Here is a 16,171-nt window from a genome sequence, read left to right on the forward strand (position 1 = left end):
GTGGAACACAACATTATCTCTTGGAATTTATTGATGCCAGGTAGATGAGAGAGAGAGAGAGAGAGAGAGAGAGAGAGAGAGAGAGAGAGAGAGAGAGAGAGAGAGAGAGAGAGAGAGAGAGAGATCACTCTTTCCATTGTTCATTCATTGAATGATTGAGAGCCATATGATCCAATTGTTTTAACTGACAGAAAACAAAGTTGTACTATTTGAGCAGGTTTTTGGCTGAGATAGGGGTTCAGCTCAAAGGCTTGGATTTCAGTAACTTTATGCTCACATCCAGATCATCCAACCCAATTCTATCTCTCTGAACTTATAGAAATAAAAGTGACCAGACCGATTTAATGGGTTCCTTGTAAAAATTAAATTGGGATTAGTTTCATAACAGACTCATTCTTAGCGAATTAATTTCTTTCTAGCACAGTCACAGAGCAAGATTAAAGTTAGGGATAGTCTGGGGACTGCATATGTAGAATTCTCATAAACATCACAGTCCACTACCTGGAGTGTCTGTCTCTGACTCCTTGCTTCCTCCCATCAATTTATCCATCCTTTTATCTATCTGTAGCGTACCCTTAATAATTATATTTAAATGATAAAAGTGGCGATTTTGCGCACTTGTGTGAACTCAGCTCCAGGAGGATTCCTTAAAACTGGAATCCCTGTCCTTAAAAACCGGTGCTACCTAGATGCCTGCTGTGAGGCAGGAGGCCACCCAGCGGTGACTCACTGACCACCAACCACCCATTTCCGCCTGGTCCCGGCTGTGGCAAGACAGACACAAGCCATCATAGGGAGCTCCAGCACAGGAGCTCGGGCTCAGGCAGGGACCGGTGGCAGCGGGGCGCGGAGGCGCAGGGGGTGGGTGGTGGTGCGAGCAGCGTGAGGCGCAGGACCCTGTTGGCTCCGCCGCCGCGCTCCCCGCCCCTTTCTCCCACCCTCAGTCCCCCTCCTTTCCTCCCTCCTTTCAGTGCTCGCCCGGGAGCCGGAGCCTCAGCCTGAGCGGCACAGGCGCAGGCAGCGCACCTTCGGCGCCTGCAGCAGCCACAGCAGCCTGGCGCGCGGTGGCGCCGGCGGCGGGCGGGCGGGTGGGCGGGCGCCGCAGGTCCGGCGGGGAACTGCGCGAAACCTTGCAGAACACCGCGGACGGGGGCGCTGCGGCGAAGGCGGCGGCTCGCAGGAGCGCGCACGGCAGCCCCCCGGGCTAGCCAGCGGCAGCGGCGGGCCGGGCAGGCGGGGCGGGCGCCTTGCAAGCTGGTGCAGCTAGGTAGGTCCGGGTTGTCCACTTGCTCAGTACAGTCGTGGCTCTGGGATGAATCACCTGCCTGGGAAACTTTACCCACTGGCTTTAAGGCTCTTTTGGCCGCGAAAGTTTGTTTGCTTGGGAAATAGATGCACCTGATGGGTCTAGAGTAAAAGATGCTTCTGGGGTCGTTTTGCCAGGGGACGTCATTTCTCCACTCTGGGGTTGGGATCGATTTGAGAATGAGACTCCTTCTCTGTCCGAGAAGCTGAAAAAAAAAAAAAATGCAACCAATTCTTCTCTTTCCTTAAGAGAAGCCAGTTTGGCTAGTGAAAGTTAAAAAAAAAAAAGTTGGGAGCCCTAGGAATGCTTAGAGAGAATCCCAGGGCATGGTTCTGGGTTAAGAACGAATTTTTCTGTCTGAAGCTGTAGTCCTGATTCAGATCTGAGCAAGCCAGGCTGTAGATATGAGTGTTAGCACCTAAGTTTTTCTAGCTGCGTTTTCTTTCCGCTCAGAAATGGGCTGCTTTAAGTGTAATCCCTTGTAGGTTTGCTGTGGTAGACTGTAGTTCTCCTTGCCTTGACTTAAGAGCTGGCAGGGATCTGACTAACCTTATGTTCTCAGGAGCCTTGTAATGCTTACACAGAATATCTGAAGCAGAAAACCGGGAAGTGACAACCCGGGCACCGGAGAGTGTCGGCACTTTCTAGATGGATTGTTCCTTACTTCCGATTACATGAAATGCAAGGCTTCTGGTCTTGCTTGTGCAGAGCTCCACTGTTCCGCAAGGGCTCACCAATCCTTAGGAGCTACCCAGGATCGCGCTCCCCTTACTGATTTACAAGAAGGTGCGCTCAAAGGAATGACTTAAACCAACCGTGCAGACTCTGGGGAGGACAGCAAACCTGCTTTCAGAAGGGGAAGGGAGCAGACAGCCCTAAGGAGGGAAAGGGGTAGACAGTTTCCTAACCCCAACCGAGTACGTTCGGAAGCAGAGCTGCAGAAAGAACCAGCCTGCGATGTATGTGGTTTGCGAAGGTGGCCAGAAATTTCAGCTCATATGGGGAGTAGGTCAACCCCCAAATAATTTTAGAATGCTTAAGCAAGAATAACTAGACACACATGCACAGTACAGGAGGATGGTGTCGTGATTTCTGTCTACCCCCACATAGATGACTATCACACTAGGTGAGAAAAACATTCTGATCTGTAAATAGATTAAAACTGGGAATAAATACCAGTCAGAGTCCCTGAGAGATTGAAAGGGGAGTGATTGCCTTTCAAAGAGCTATTATATCCTCAACAGCAAGTCAGACTTGTTACTTTGTTTTTGCAGCAGGGGCTCTGTTTACTAGCGCTTACCCTACTTTGCCTGCGTCCTGGTGGGTGGTTTTAACCCTTTGTGCTGTGATTCCTGTCCTGCAGTTTAACATCCACATGACTTAGTGCAACATTTGTAGAGTGCCTAATATATGCATGTGACAGTGTATGTTCTTGTGTGTGTGTGCTCATAAAAGATATTTGATGGGATTGAGCCCATGGCAAGTGCAGAGATCTCTGTATGAACATGCTGGGTAGAGTTAGGATCCCTGAATGTTTGCTTGACCTAGGTTGAGACTCAGGAACACGTGGGTTTTGAAGAGGGTCAGTGCTCTCTAGCAAACTGCTGAACACTTTCACCAGCTAACGGTGAGGCTGCATGCCAGCCTCTGTGCCTCCTGTGTAAAGGTGGACAGCCAGGACATAGAAGAGATAATTGATTTGCAGGCTAATAGATTCGGGCCGTGGCCATCTCTGACATAGCATTCCAGATCCTCCTGACTGTCTGGGTGTCACAACTGTCTGCCTGAAGATGTGAAGGCATTTGGTCCAGCTCTCCAGAAGGATTGTAACTTTTAAATATCCTTCAGAACAGGAGCGGGCAGCCCAAGTGTTTCTTAAAAACATCAACATAATATGTGAGAGGACCAAAGTGCCAAGCCATTGGAAGCTGGGGACAATAAACTGTAGCCTTGGAGTTGCTGATTTATCTTCAATTTTTTTTCTGTCACATTTCATGTCCGCCTAGTTATTACAAACTAATAGCCTCTTCACTCGGCTAGCAAAATATGCATCCTTTCCACTTAGCAGTGCCCAGTCCCCTTTCACTCATTCAGTACACATCTGCTAGTTTTGTGTTTACTACATAATTTAAGTGTCCAACTTGAAGTTCTCATTAAGTTCTAATACATTTGCTCCTGAAACAGTATATACTTATAATTGGCTCACTCAGACTGCCAAGTCTCTATATCACTGGATTGTGTCAGAGCCACAGAACAGAAATGCTCTGACGGGCTCCAGATTTTCTAGTTTCTCAATCAGCAGCAAAAGAGTTCACAGCAGCAAAAGTAGGTTACTTGTATGGCGGTAGGGGGTAGGGAGGCGACATGGGGACTCTCTGAAGCTATGCTTATTTCTTTGTGGTATCTGTTTTGGTCAACTCCAGAAGTTTATAGGTAAGCTATTTGATTTTCGTCTCTTTTTTATTGAAAATGAACATACCTAAGATACTTTAATTACACTGTGTGCATAAACATGGTGTGTGCATGCATGTGCATGTGCACGTGTGTGTGTGTGTGTGTGTGTGTGTGTAGTAGTAGTAGTAGTAGTAGTAGTAGTAGTAGTAGTAGTAGTAGTAGTAGTAGTAGAATTGCTAGCTTTGGTGGATGATGTCTCTAATCATGCTTGGTAATCATGCCTTGGGTAGCATCAATTCTGAAAAAGTATAGGAATATGGTTACCAGATAGTTTAAGAATTTCTTTGAAACTGAGTGTTGATGGTTTCTAGCTTGAGATCTAGAAGGAGCACTGGTCCTAAGTGGCTTCTGTTTACAATGTCCCTCCACAACAGCTCCTGTGTTTCTATACTCCTCGGGAAAATATCTTGGAAAATTTGTTTCTGAAGAAATGTGCTCCCTGGCTGAAGCTTAGTATGCCAAGTTTCAATCCATAGTGCATTTTTATTTTCCTCCTTTTATGTACATGTTATAAACAAGAAATAAGGGTTGGTAATAGAAGTACTGGCAGAACTTTATAGCATTTCAAACAGCTCTGCTACTCGGAATGTAAATGTTTGTAGAATCTTTACTGTGTAAGAAGCCGCCTTGCAAAGAGTGAGGAGAGAGAAAAAAAGCACAACTGATTTATTAAACTGATATGATAATTCAGAAGGTACGCATATTCCTCATCGCAGACATATTGGCATTTGGAAAAATAGATTATATCTGTTACAGCAATACCGCTGCATTCTCTTAGGTGCTATTAACTCAGGTTGTAAATTTTGTAAAACAGGAGAACAATTTTCTCTCATTTATTTTCTAAGTCACTTGACTTTGATTATCTTTCAGCTGTTAAGACATGAGATCCTTGCAACCAACCTGCTTTACATTACTGATAAATGAGCCTGGTGATGTATTCTTTTAATAGGGTAAAGACTTCTGAGGACTGTTACTTTGCCTTAGATATTTCTGCCTGGAGAAACTGGAGCAGCAGTGTGCTTCAAGTCTTTTGATTTGGACTCTGAATTATTCCTCTCATTTTTCGGCCTTCATCTAACTCCACCTAAATTATCCTGCTCCAGATCACCAACTTCTCCCCCAGGACCTCTACATCAGGCTCTCTGTCTCTTTTCTAACTCAGTCCTCCATATCGTTTTACCCAACTGGAACGTACATACACACATGCATCCCTACATCCATATATACATCTATACATGCATCTGTACATACGTTAAATCAGTGCTCTTCCATACATTATGTTTAGAGGCTTTCTGACTATACTCCAAATAAAATCAAATCTACTAAACGTCATTCATGGAGCTAAGTGGAATTTAAGCAATGACATCATGCTTTGGGAGTGATAGCATCCTGAGTGACTTTGGGTTGCTCACTTTTCTTCCCCACTTTCCCAGCTGTGGAAGGGTCATGAAGGGCTCATCCGTAAGCAAGTCCATACTCAGACATAGATCTATGGAGCTTTGTTGGCTGCTCAGGACTTAGCTCATGGTTTCCAGTCTACAGACTTACCGAGGGCTCTTTAGTTGCGTATCTAATGCTTGTTAGAAGTCTTCTCTGGACTCTGTATGTTCATTTTCCCCACAGAGTTTCTCCTCACATGGAACTGTCCCTTTCATTGCCTGACTCCCAGTGAGCATCTTGTAAGTAGGCATTGTTTCTGTTCTGTGTACTTCCTTTTATAGTATGTGACTCACATTGGTGCATGACATGAGCACTGAGATTTTGGGAGGGTGAGTTTGCATCCCTATGCTTGTAGCATCTCCGTGACCAAAGATTTGTTTATCAAGTGGTTCACATGCAGCAGAAAGTCTGACCGAAGTCTCACGGATATAACATCTTGGGTCTCTGGGATATCCACTCTTTCAAACACATCATGTGTAAGTAGACTTTATTTTCAGTTTGGCTTTGGTGAATCCTTCTCTCCTTGTCTCTTGCCAAGGTCATCTGCCCAGGTGTCCTCAATATTTTTGCCGAACTGTCTGCTTCCTTTGTTCATGGAGCTGCCAATAGAATGGAAACACACCCCTGGGTCTATTTGTATTACTTTGTGTTAGGCCAAGATCTAAACACTTCTACCTTTGTACCTGGCACCAAAAATAAACCTGGTTAAAAGTAATCTTGCTCTGGTCTGTCTGATCCTAGAAGCTGTACTAAGTCACGAACTCAAGTATTTGGGTCACTGGATACCTTCGTGCTGAGATGAAAAAGAAAAATATTGTTGTCATAGCCTATCATCTTATGACTTCTTTAGCCAATTCTACCTAGCACATAGCCTTCTGGCTACGAGGGGACTTCCTAAATTTTATTTTTAGAACTTAAGTCCTTTCCTGTTCCTTTTGTACATCTAAAACACGTAGGGCTCTAAAACATGTAGGATTTCTAGTCTGATGCACTCATCTTCCATTTGATTCGGTTTGGCCTGGCCTCTGCAGGGAAGCCTTTGCTCCTAGCCCTACCATTTTTCAGGTGATGTTGACCCATTGGGTGCCCAAGTTGACTCACTCCCTGTAAAACCACTGAGACTTCTGTATTCAGGTATTCTTAAAAAGCACATAGTTTTTAGGAGGATGGATTATAATTTAGAATTGTAAAATTGTTTAATATCTGCCTTTTCTAGTACTCTAAAGCAAAATGTCCATATTGAGAATTCATTAAATATCAATGTAAATCAAAATCAGCCTTCTTATTGAGTCCTGCTATAGTTATGTGGGGATTGCTTGAAGTCCTTTAGGTGTATACTTGCAAGATTTCTTTACTTATGAGATTTTTTAGTAGTAAGTAATACGTTTATAGCAAATGATTTGATTAGAATTTAGAAAATCCCATGGCAGTCTGGTGGTGGTGAAGGCAGAGTCAGGTAGATCTCTGAGTCTTCAAGTTCCAGGCCAGCCTGGTCTATAGAGTGAGTTCTAGGACAGCCAGGGGTACACAGAAAAACCCTGACTCAAAAGAAAGAAAAAGAAAAAGAAGAAGAAAGAAAAGACTATGATAAATGGAATTTTCTTTAAGGTAAGAGTAGGCTATAGGTTCTATGTCCTGGATGTTGGTCTTCATATGTTAATGATCCGATTTTATTGGAATTAAAGCAATTCAAGAGCCTCAAATTTCATTTTATTATCATAAAATATGAACATCTGCAATAAACAAGTCAATGGCTGACTTACAACAAATCAAAAGCTGCCTTGCTAAACAGTAAACAAATTTTTAGGAACGAGGGGAGGCTTTGTTTCAACAGTCATTGTCGGGAACTCCACATCCTTCAGAAACACTACCATTCTCTTGTTGCCTACTCCCGCATGTTTGTCAGTGCTGGAAAATGTGTATATATGTGCATGAGAGGCCAGGAATCAGTGTCAGACGTCTTTCTCAATTGCTCCCCTTACAGGCAGACATCAAAGACATTTTTTTCCACAGGTGTCTCACTGAACCTGGATTTCACAGATTAGGATAGACCTGCTGGCCAGCAGCCTCCCAGGATCCTCCTGTCTTTGCCTAACACAGTGCTGGGTTTATGTACACATTCCTCTCTGGCTGGCTTCGATGTCGCTGCTGAGTATCTTAACACTTTTCCCACTGTGCTGTTTCTCCAGATCTTGTTGTAGCCCTGCAGAAGCATGTTCTTGCCCCACTGAGCTAACAGAGATTTTTCAGTCCCTAGAAGACCTTCTGAAGCATCTCAGGGGTGAGGCTCCTTAATCTGTATTTTAACTAAAAAAATAATTATAAGAGAAAGGTAGCATGTATCAAAATGTGGATTGAATCTATTTCTCATTCAGCTTCCTCATGTGGTCGCTGTTAACCAGAATATAGGCACTATTCACTTTTCACCATTTAAAAAACCTTGGCTCATAGAGTATGTGTAGCGTTCTGTCTCAGATACACATTCTCCATTCTAAGATTTTGATTTAAAGAACAATATCTCAAGAGATAGCATTTTCATGTTAGCAGTCACTGTTATATATTTTTGCAAATGTCTTCTCGGTTTGGAGTAATCTATTTCCATATATCTTTTTTGTAGAAATATTTCTGGTTCTTAAATTTCATGAATTCTCTCACCTTGAAGCTGCTGCATGTAAGAGCAACTGTGGAAATGAAAACTGCAAGAATTTTATCGAACTAGACATGACATTTGGGTGGTTCTCAGGGGTCATCAGAGAGAGAGAGAGAGAGAGGGAATCTAGGTTGATTTCCCAAAACACATTTTTGCAGAATTCTACAGGTAACAAACATTTGTTTATCTGATCAGATCTGGGTAGGTTTTTCATGCCACCAAAGCTAAAGTCAAACCGAATCTTTCTCTGCATGTTCGTACTGGAACAGTCCAATTTTATTTCTTACATGGAAACAGGCAGTCTCTAAAATAACTTAACACATTGCAGAAGACGGTAATGACACTTTCCGGGCAATTAAAATCAGCCCGAACAATATAGCTAGTGATCTGATCTGATGTATGTTCATCACTTGGCCTGGTCCCATCCCTGAATGTAAAGCAGGAGAGTGGCTGATTACCAGGCATCAGCCCTAATTCTGGCGAATACTCGAGAGCCGTAGAATACAGATAAGGCATATTTGCTCCAGAGTGGAGTGTGCCTGACAACACTTCCTCCCCTTCTCCCTACTTAGCCCCTCCGTCTATAGAAACACATTTGTATGTATTAGACACTTTAAGTCATTTTGCTCTGCTCCTCTCTGTGAAGACTTGCCAGGGTTCCTTTCTCTTTTAAGTACAGCTAAGTGAAAGCTTTGTGTATAGCTGCACGGTTTTGAAATCTGAACACCAAAGGTTCTCTTTCTCATTCCATTGAATAAGAATGTTCTCTTGGGCCATGTAAGCACATTCATACTTAGTATTAATTCATTAGACTATTGCACCGGTCTTTAACAGCATTTTCTTCTGCTCAGTCATTTTGATAGTGTTCAGTGGCATTATTGGCTTTGAAAATAACAGAACCCTCAATATATGAGGGGTGTGTGTGTGTGTGTGTGTGTGTGTGTGTGTGTGTGTGTGATGAAATCCATCATATATGCTGTAAAGATGCTCACAAGTAAAGTGCATATTTCCATCTGATGGAAATTTTTGGAATATGAGACTTGGCTCCTTTTAATTGAACAGCATCATGATTGTGACTGTGAGAACCTTGAATAATATCTTTTGTTATTTTTATAGAAATTGCATGTGAGGTTTGTCTCCTGAGTCTTGACTTTTTCTTCTTCAAATATTATAACACAATAGTTTTCCTGTTTCTTCAGATGCCTGCCCCTCCCTTTCACACACATACTTACGCGTATACATGGGTACTCAAACAATGCACAAAGTAGAGATAAGAATGAGGTGGCGTTAACTCCAATTCATAACATTTGTAAGACAAGATATGCAGGTGATTTAAACTGTCTGGACAGAAGAGATTCAAGTCCACTGACAGGGTAACGTTGGATCATTTCAGGATTCAAACAACCCTATGATGTTTAAAATGAGTCAATTTCTACTTCTAATTATTTTTCCTCCCCTCCAGTTAACTCTCCCCTTCCTTTCCATTTTTAGCTTTTCTTTCTTTAGGGTCAAATTTTAGACCCCTAGAGGATTAGCTCTTTGAATTGTCTCCTATTGAACGTATTACCTGCGTTTCTTCATATAGACTTTATGGTGCAGAAGAATGGAAGAACAATTTTCAATTTCCATCTTCAGGGAAGTATGTATTCAGTAAACAATGAAGTACAGCAGCTTGGTGGCAGACGACTGCCTATAAGGATAGGACAGGGATAGCATCCTCTGCTCTTCCTGTGATATACTGCTCCTTCCTGCCTGCCTGAGTGGACCCTTGGGCAATCCTCACCTTCAGGTCCTAAGAGACTGGGTAGTTGATGTTTACAGTAGCTTCCTACTCTAAGTCACCTCTTATGTAGCCTTGATAGTCCTTTTGTAGTCTGCCAACAGATAGTAAATAGTCAGAACCTAGTGGAGTGAGGCCGTCTACCCCAGCTGAGCTGTCAGCTGACTGTGCAGCCTCAGTTAGGGCACAACCAGCAATCAGGGTGCTTTACCAAGCCCACTTTCCATTTAGAATCATAAGAAAATGTGTTTATTTAAACTGCTAAGTTTTGAGGGGTATTTTAGGCAGCAGCAACACACATAACATACATAATTTCACATAAATATACTTCCTTAAAAGTTTTATTTTATAACTTTAAGTTTTCCGAAGAAAAGTGTGTATTTATCAACAGCATGCTGATCTGAAATTGCACACATAGTAATGACTGAATTAAAGTAATTAACATACACAGTAGGCTACACATTTTTGGTAGTAAGAATTTTTAAAATCTGATCATTTTTAAGTATATTGGTTTATTTTTATTAAAACGTTGGTATATTGTACAATAGATTTCTTAAAATCATTCATCCTGTCTGATTAAAGTTCTATCTCTTGAAAAATGTCTTTCTCGCCTCTACTCAATGGCTGCGATCCACTCTGTATTGTGAGTTTAACATTACTTACTACTACATAGAAGCGAGATCATGTGGTATTTTACTTCCTGGACCAGGCCATTCGCACTTAACATGAATATTCTCCAATTTTACAGGTACTCTTGCAGTGACACATTTTTCTCTTGTAGTCTTGACTGCTGTGAATAGTGCTACAGAGAACACAAGGGTGTAGATGGCTCTTCAATGTACTAAGTTCCTTCCACAGAATGACAGGTTTCAATATATATGTATGTATACACACACAGCACATACACAGCAGTGGTGGTAATTGTGTATTGGAGGGACATCCTTAACTTATTTCCACAATGGTGGAATTAATTTATGTGCCCAGCGTGCTGAGCAAGCTCTACTTTCATTTAAATACCTCACACAGCTCCTATGGCAAAGAACAGGTTACGCTTGTGTCGCAGGGCTCCGGCTTCTTTGTCCTAACCATGGTTGTCCTGCTTATTCTCTTATGGTTTTCCACGACGTGTTTTTCCCCCAGATCTTTTGTTAATTTTAAATCATAAAATTTGTTGTCTTGCTATTCAGATCTTTCCCACGTTTTATGCATTAACCCTTAAAAGTCTTACATTTACAGATCTTATTTCTATTTTGTACATTATCACTTAACTCTCTTGAAGTTTTCTTGGCCGTAAGATTTTTTTTAAAAAACTTATATGTGTTTTACTCTTGTTTTGGAGTTATATAAGAAATAAATTGGTGTGCAGCCCACTGTGACTGAGATTTTTCTCCCAAGAGTCCTGTCATAGTTTTGGGATTCGTACCTTACTATTGAGTTCTTGATTCATTTTGAAGTTGACCTTTGCCAGATGTCCAGATGTCGTTAGGCCCTAATTCAATTATTATCTGTGTAGATATCAAGGTATGCAAACCATCATGGGTGAGACCAAGATTATCTTTCATGACTATGTGTTTTCGAAGTTTTATGTGGGAAATTGAGTGTTCATAATCTTTGATGGGGTGTGTGCATTCTCTTCTATGGGGTGTTTCTCTATGTTAGATTGTGTACCAGTACCATGATGTCTTAGTGCTGTCGCCTTGTAGAACGTCTTTAAAGTCAAGTAGTTTGGTACTTTCTGCCCTGTTCTTTGTGGTTACAGTTCCTTTGGCTATCTGGTGCATCTTTTGTGTTTTCCCATAAATTTTATGACCTAAATTCTTTTAAAAAATGTCAGTGTGCCATGTTGATCAACATCGTGTTGACTCCACAGACTATTTTACATAGTTTATTTTGTAGCATTATTGTTCTTAATATTTAAAATACTTTTCCAATCTATGTAATTGAATATCTATTTCTTTCTTTCCCCCAATTCAAACATATTATTATATTAATGATGCTTTTGAGGGATAAATAAATATTAACTTACTTGATGCCATATTTCTTCTTATTATAAACAGCCAGCTTTGGTTTAAGTAGCATGAAACCCAGGGTCTGTGTCTTTTAACAGCGAGCATGACCCACAGTCATGTGTGGGATCTATGGGTCTTTAGAAGATGGACATGACCTTTTTCCATGCAGTGGATGAATTGTACACCTGCTCTATATGGCTTCACCTTCAGTTATCCAGGGTGGCATTACATTTCAGTACTGGGTGCTATCACCCTCCATCTCAAATCACTAACATTAGACCAATGGCACTGTGCCTTGCTTGGAATACATTTTGTTGATAGCTCATAGCCTTGACCCTGTCTGGAAATTTCTCTTTGCCTTAGGAAAAGACACTTTCTTAGTAGGGGTGGGGAGGGGTGAGGGACAATGTGGGAGCAAAGAGGGGTTATATGTTGACGATGGCCTTTGACCAATGGATGCTTGGACGTAATCACTTGTATTACCTCCATCTGGACACTCAGAGTGGTCATCCCAGCCCTTGGATGCTCTGCTAAAATTGCTTTAAATTTTAGCAGCTGCCTGTTCTCTTTCATAGTTTTAGCTGCTTATGTTTCTTATGGTTGTTTCTGAAAAGAAAGTCCCATTCTCAACTTTTGCTCTCCTCAACTTTCTTCATTTCATTATTGGTCTCTGTGGAACCAATGTTAGGAAAGACTCTCATCTGGGTTGTGCTAGTCTCATTGTAAACTGCATAACCCTAAGAGACTTAGCTAAATCATACAATTGTTCTAGAAGCTTGGAATAAAAATAGTCATGTAACAGGCACATAGAGACAATCAGAGTGGGGAATGGGAAGTGAGTATTTCTAGACATTAATAAACTCTCATAACTTCTATTTCAGAGTCTCATACACATGAAGTATACTCTCAGTCACATGTACAAACAATATACTTGCCTACTCTGCCCCAGTCTGTTTCATGGTGCTACAGACAGAATATATGATTCTCAGTGATTATTAACAAAAAGGTTTGCCTGGGCTTACAGTAGCAGAGAATAGGTAGTTAAAGTATCTACAATTTATAAAAGGTTCATATAGCTTCAAAACATTACGAGAAGTATTATGATTTCTATGATAGATTCTTCATCTAATGTCAGTTTTTTTTCCTAGAAAAAGCTAAATGCTAATTACTGGCACATCACTATCACGATTTAATTAAAAAGACTGGAGTGGGGCATGAGAGTGGAGAAAAGGAGAGTACCTAGGAGGGGCTGGAGGGAGGGAAAGAAAGAGAGAAAGTGGTGCAATGAATTTTCAATGAAAACAAACTAAAAAACATCAAGCCTCACTGTACTGCTTAGGCTAACCTTAGGTTCAGAAACCTCTAGCCTCTACCTCCCTATAGCTGGCAATATAGACATGTGCCAGTATACCTAGATCTTCTGGGATTTAGAGCCTCTGTTACATTCTTGAGTGCTTTCACCCTGCAAAACTGCAAGGATTGTAGAATGGAATGATCACAATCTATCTATATGAACTTAATATTATTACTACAATTCTACACAGAAAGCAAATCCACAAATGTTAGCAGCTTGACATGAGGAGTATATGCAGCTCTCTTTCTGTTGACCTTGGTGGTGGGATGGGGTGGCTTTGCTGCCCTCCTGCTAAATCATGAGTCAACTAAGGTTTAGATTGGACCCGTTTACTTCACTGGAGATGGGTCTGGCTAGGTTGTTTCCTGTCTTGGATCTATAGGTAAAGTTCAGTGATGGAAACTGTTTTCAAACCATCTACAAACACAAAAGTACGCTTGGTATAGACCCTCTTATCTTGCTTGCCACTAGAATTTAATCACCTCTGACTCATTCTGTTGATCATGAAAAGAAACACGACCAAACTCTAACTCAGGAATGGACAGTGATCTTATTTTAGAAGTAAGAACTATAAAGACATGTGGCTAAAGATGTAAATAGAGAAAGGAATGAAGAATTCAGGCCAATTATGCAATCTGCCATGGAGGTAAACCTCATGTACATTTAACATTATAAATGACCCCTGGATATTAGCTGCCTTTCAAATTAGGACAGGAAATGTAAGATGTCTCTTTGCTGCCCATGAATGAATTACTACTTTTTAATTGCTTCCTAAATAAAGGAGACATATGCGGGAAGGGGAATACATGTTGAAAGCTCTCTCCGAGAGTACTGGATCCTGTTAGAACTGGTGTTTTCTTTCTTTTTTGTATCAAATGAGGTTTGGCTAGTACTAATGTGTTTATCACTTAATATAGGCAAACTGTGTCTACCACCTAATGGTACGTGTGTGTGTGTGTGTGTGTGTGTGTGTGTGTGTGTGTGTGTGTGTGTGATGTGTGTGTATGGACACACATCATGCACACACAGAGAGACAGAGAGAGACAGAGAGAGAGACAGAGAGACAGAGAGACAGAGACAGAGAGAAAGAGAGTGTTAGAGATCTGTACTTTACCAGCAAACCATAACCTCAGCCCTTTCTTTGCTTTTCTTTGTCCCACCTACTATACTATTTAGAATCTTTTAAAATCTTTTTCTTTATGGTACTCATTTTTTTAAGCTGCCCTCGAATTTCTTTTCATCCTTTTTCTTTTCTTTTATTGGATATTTTCTTTATTTACATTTCAAATGTTATCCCCTTTCCCAGTTTCCCTCCTGAGAAAACTCTTATCCCTCCCCCTTTCCCCTGCTTCTATGAGAGTGCTCCCCGACCCACCCACCTACCTACCCACTCCCTCCCACCTCCCTTCCCTGACATTCCCTTACACTAGGACACCTAGCCTTCACAGGACCAAGGGCAATTTAAACTCTCAATTTTCTCTCTTGTATCTCTTTGGCCATTACTTGACTTTATCTGGTAGTCTAGAACGGCATATTCCCTTGGCGTGATTACTGTTCTGGAAGGTTGGGAGAATCTGCCTCTCAGCTGCCCTATTCGTGTAGAAGATAGGCTTGATTTGCTTTGGCTAATGCATGGTGAGAATTCCACATGGAGTCTCTTCCTGGGGTGGGTGCTTGGTTCCTTTTCTCATAAAATGCTGTGGCTAATGAAGCCACGCTTGACAGAGAGTGCCTGCGAGCTTGCATCCTGAGTGGCTGCCAGGAACAGAATAGTCCAGCAACTTCTTGTGGGCATGAAAACAAGCAAGGCACGAATGGCATTTTCTCTAGTCAAAGAGAATGTTTAGGCCACCAGTTCCCTCAACACCAAGCTGTGCACTGACATACAGAGTCACGCTGTGGCCCAAAGGTCATATCCATCCCAGGGTAGCAATGCATGCAGCAAAACATGCTTATTGATGACACCCTAACATTTTAATTTCAGTGTAAATTCACAGAGAAAGACTTTTTTAATTTAAATTTTACTTATTCACTTTACGTATACTCTCTGCCCCCTCCCAGACACCCTCTCCCACAGTCCTTCTGCCACTCCCACCCTATCCCCAAGTTTGGGGTTTGGTGCTCAGTGACGTAGTTAGCATCATTCCATGATTTCATGAGGACCAACTGTGTACTAAACCCTGAACTCACCAGTCCAGATGAGTGAACAGCTCTCATGTGATGCTGAATTACTTTGATATGTTTGTTTCTAGTTTTTAGAAATGGCTTCGTGATTTTTAAAAATTGGTTATGATATCAGTTATATTAACTTTGTCTTTTATTTGCCTGTGTGACAATTCTACAAAATAAATTTCCCTGAGTATTGGTTACCTGTGCTTGGCACACTATGGTCTTAGTAGGCACTTCATACCTCATTCATGCATAAATAATGTATTGAGTGGTTGATATTACTGCATCACATTATCATTATTTTATCTTATTGTCCAATGCATGACACTTCCATTAAGAAGTGTGTTTCTTTTAGAGATGAATACACATTGCTGTAACATATCTTATATTGGTGAATTGTCATATGGTTCTCATTGTACACTGACCCTTAGAAGAAAATAAGCCCCTTATTACTTTGATTTGAGCATTTTTATCTCCCAGAATTATTTCCCAAGCATGCTGCTGCCCCCACTGCTTGCCTATGTGATAGGAAGAAAGAGTTAATCATATTAAAAGCATGCATCCTTGGGAAAGACTGAAAGGGCTAGAAGGTAAGCGATTTCTCACTGGTTACTATAGCTTAGCCCCAAGACATCAGAAGCTTGTCTCTCCCTGCGGGACTTTGGCCTAACTCAGCAGGGCTTCCCCAGTCAGTATATGCTGGATGTTATAAGTATGCAATTTGATGATGTTACTTCTGCTATTATATGTTTCTTGCTATTCTTGCCTACGGTTTTTTCCTTGCTATATGCTTAATAGAGTAATGCATTCAAAGTCAGAAGCATGGCTCTCATGGGTCATTCTCCATTTGGAGCAGTTGCTTATGACACTGAGGGCTGCAATATAATGTGCAAATCACACAACATAGAATTCATATATACATGTAATCATTATCTATTGCAATACAGATGCACAGGATCTGTGTATCAAACGGTGCCTGGACTTCCTGGTTTGCAGCATTTATTTATCA

The 16,171-nt window shown here is 41.4% G+C and overlaps 1 protein-coding gene across 1 annotated transcript in view; it reads left to right on the forward strand.

Moving 5' to 3' along the window:
- The first annotated feature begins 1,185 nt into the window (after window positions 1-1,185).
- Window positions 1,186-16,171, forward strand: part of Cntn3 (contactin 3) — a 356,765-nt gene continuing 341,779 nt past the window's right edge. Inside the window, exon 1 of the mRNA XM_032906010.1 lies at window positions 1,186-1,267. The gene's annotated coding sequence lies outside the window, so the exon portion shown is untranslated. The remainder of the gene's footprint in view (window positions 1,268-16,171) is intronic.

Source organism: Rattus rattus, chromosome 6 (assembly GCF_011064425.1).
Source record: "Rattus rattus isolate New Zealand chromosome 6, Rrattus_CSIRO_v1, whole genome shotgun sequence".
In the NCBI taxonomy this organism is placed as follows: domain Eukaryota; kingdom Metazoa; phylum Chordata; class Mammalia; order Rodentia; family Muridae; genus Rattus; species Rattus rattus.